Source organism: Grampus griseus (genome assembly GCF_964374135.1).
Source record: "Grampus griseus genome assembly, chromosome: 7".
NCBI lineage: Eukaryota > Metazoa > Chordata > Mammalia > Artiodactyla > Delphinidae > Grampus > Grampus griseus.
In genome coordinates, this window is record NC_139001.1 from 80,365,884 (window position 1) to 80,369,383 (window position 3,500).

The window sequence follows — 3,500 nt, forward strand, 5'->3', positions numbered from 1 at the left end:
GGCAGACCAAGGCGTCACTCATCCAGGGGGCCCGGGAGCGGGGACTCGGGACGGCGGAAGAGGACTTGCACCTGAAATACGAAGCCAGAGTCATGTCAGTGTCCAACTCGGGAAAGCCACGGAGACTCGGCCCAGCTCCTGTGATGGCGGGATGAGCTGGCGAGAAACAGGGAGCCCAGGGCACGAGGAAGTGGGTAGACATGGAGAGAAACTTTACAGACTGTAATTTTAGAGTACTTAGAAAATTTCACCCCAAATCCATTCTTAATTAGGTTGCTAAAGCTCCACTGCTAGCAGTGCCCTCTAACATCCAGCAGAGATGGTATCAGGAAAGATTGAATTTTAATGAAACCCAGCTATTTTTGCCAGGAGGAAAGTGGTTGGCTGCCAGAATGCAACAATAAATAAGTCAGGTGCAGAAGCTCAGAAGCATTTCCTTGATACCAGCGAACGCCAGGCATGAGAGTGCAGCCTTACTGGGTCAGGCTGTACAGGCTAGACTTTCCGATTTGGAAAAAAAAAGAAAAAAAAAGGATATGTAGGTAAATTGGCCTCTCGTGAACCAAGATGTGTCTTTATAGCTCAAAATCTCCTCAACATGACTAACATTATTGGCTGTGTACTGTTGAAGTTCATATATATATATATATATATATATATATATATATCAGGTAATTCTCCTCATAACCCTATGAGGTAGGCACTGTTATCATCCCATTGTGAGTAAACTGAAGTCCAGCAAATACATAGAGGAGTTGATTTTAACCCAGGCAGTCTGGCCACTGAGGCCACATTTAATGGTGATACTATGTTCTTCCAAAGACTGAGTCAAGGTATATGAACAAAACCTGAAGAAATGAGATCAAGGTGTCACTGTAACACTAAGCAATCATCATTCTATCCTTTATTTGGACTCTTCCCTTTTCAATTAAAACTGAGAGCAATAAAATTTTACTAGGGTTGAATTATCCAGCTTACTTAGAATGTAGATATATATCTTAATTTATATGCGTTGTTCGCTTGCCATTTTATTGCTTTTCTATAGAGTCTGTTCCTCATGTTCTATTTTCCGAATACCATCATTCTAGCACCCATGCAAGGGATCAAGTTAGATATTCACTTTATTTTAAACTGGTTAAAAAAACATAATTTGGACATTTTGTTTACAAAATTTTAATACAAATATTCAATGACATTTTAAAAACAGCATAAGATAATCCTAAAATTTTGCTGTCAAAACAAACAGACCAAGAGTAAATATATTAGAAATCAAAATCAATAGAGAAAATCAATATCAGACTAATCAGATATCAGAGCACAGTACAGAGTAATATTATTCAAAACAGGATGATAGAAAGTATAAAAATGAATTCAGAAAATGAAACACTCCAAGGAGCTCAGACATAGAGCTATTTCATGATAAAAGCTATTTTTTTTAAATTACAGAACAGGAAAATATTAAATAATAGTAAGATAACTTTATTAAAAATTGTGAAAAGATTAACTGACACCAAACAATGCACGATACACTCAAATTAACTCCAGATGGATTGGTGTGTTCTTTACTTTTTTCAACTAGACAAATTGTTAGAAAATAGAGAACTCTTATCACCCTGTAACAGCTTGATGATGCCAGCTTGCCAATTTCATGCTCACTACGCCCTCTTCTGTTTGCAATTTGGTTCCCCCAAGCAGGTTTGCAATCAGAAAGGGAAGGAGCTGCTCGTTCACTTCATAAATGTGACTGCCAGGCACTGTGCTAGGCACTTGGTTAAATAATGTGATGAGAAAACAAATATCAAGGATCTCTTTCCCTCTATGAGTGACAGGCACAAACATTATCTAATCTTAAGCGAACGCAATAGTTCTTCTGTGTACCTCCATCAGGTCGGGTGAAGCTGTACCTGAGGGACAGATTTGCACAGAGGTCCCTGGACCCCTGAATGAATTGCACCAACACCTGTGTCCTCACAATCTGGGCTCAGTTCGAGAGGAATGGTGAGGAAAGGTTTCTGGTTTTATTTTGAATAATTTAACATTAAATATCAACTAGTTGCCAACCTAAGTTCTTTTTAATGTGAAACTTAATGTCAACACATACCAAACATTGCAAGTGTCTCGTTTCCGTTAAAGCATTTCTCAACCACAGTATTCCTTCCAGTTATTAATTTAAAAGTCTCCCTCTGCACAGTCTTTGCATAAGCATTATGTATTACTTAGTGTCATCTGAAATGAACCTTACTGCAACCTCTGTGGCATGGCTACCCATCCAAGAGCCTTCATTTTACAGCTTGTGTTGACTATGTGTGAGTGACATACAGAGGGGAGGAGCTAGATGCCTGGATTTGAAACCTTACTCCAATACTTTCTTGCTGTGCAACCTTAAGCCAGTTACTTAACCATTCTGTTCCCCAGTTTCCTCATCTGCGAAATGAGGATAATACTACCTACCTTAAAATGTACTATGAGTTGGACACAGAGAACAGACTTGTGTTTGCCAAAGGACAGGGGGTTGGGGGAGGGATGGAGTGGGAAGTTGAGGTTAGCAGATGTAAGCTATTATATATAGAATGGATAAATAACAAGGTCCTACTGTATAGCACAGAGAACTATATTCAATAGCCTATGATAAACCATAATGGAAAAGAATCTTTTAAAAATGCATGTTTTTTTTTATATATATATATATATGAATCACTTTGTTGTATAGCAGAAATTAAGACAACATTGTATATCAACTATACTTCAATGAAAAAAATACAGCTTTAAAAAAATGTGCTATGAGAATTAAATAAATTAACATGTAAAACACTAAGAACAGTGTCTGTCACACAGTAAATGCCACGTATTAACAGTATTTCCCAATATTTCTACTACTATTGTTTTGTTCAAAATCAGTCAGTATAGTTTTCTAAGTGAAAGTAAACATGGTACAATTAACTTTGGTTCAACACAAGCACACTTTCCTTAAATCAGAAAAATATGACAATGCCCCAAACTACTAAGTATGACAAATCACAATCCATATGTCTCCTCTACCCCACCTTTGGTCCCATGGCCAGCCAGGCAGGGACAAAGCCAGTGGGGAGAGGCCTAAATGCCACCAGCATTTTAATATGCTGAGGCTCACACAGACCCAGGGATTTCTTGCCATCCCTGTCAAGGAAGCAAACACGTGGGTGCTCGTCTTCTACACCCTCCCTGTATTTACAAGGCCTATGTTCCACCCCCATGATCTCTACCATAGCTGCCTTAGTTAGATTTTACTTGTGTAAAAGATGTGGAAGGAGCACAGGTCATGAGCACACCTTGTACCCCTGCCAAGGCCCACATCTCCAAGCGTGCTCACAGGTCCTACACACAGTGAAGTATCATGGAGGAAGTTAAAACAACCATTTCATTCATTAAAAGAGATTCACCTCTACTTGGCAAGCTTGATTCTTTAGGCTGGATTCGTTTAGAGAAAGTTTTCAAACTTGGAGGGTTCAACTACTTTTTAA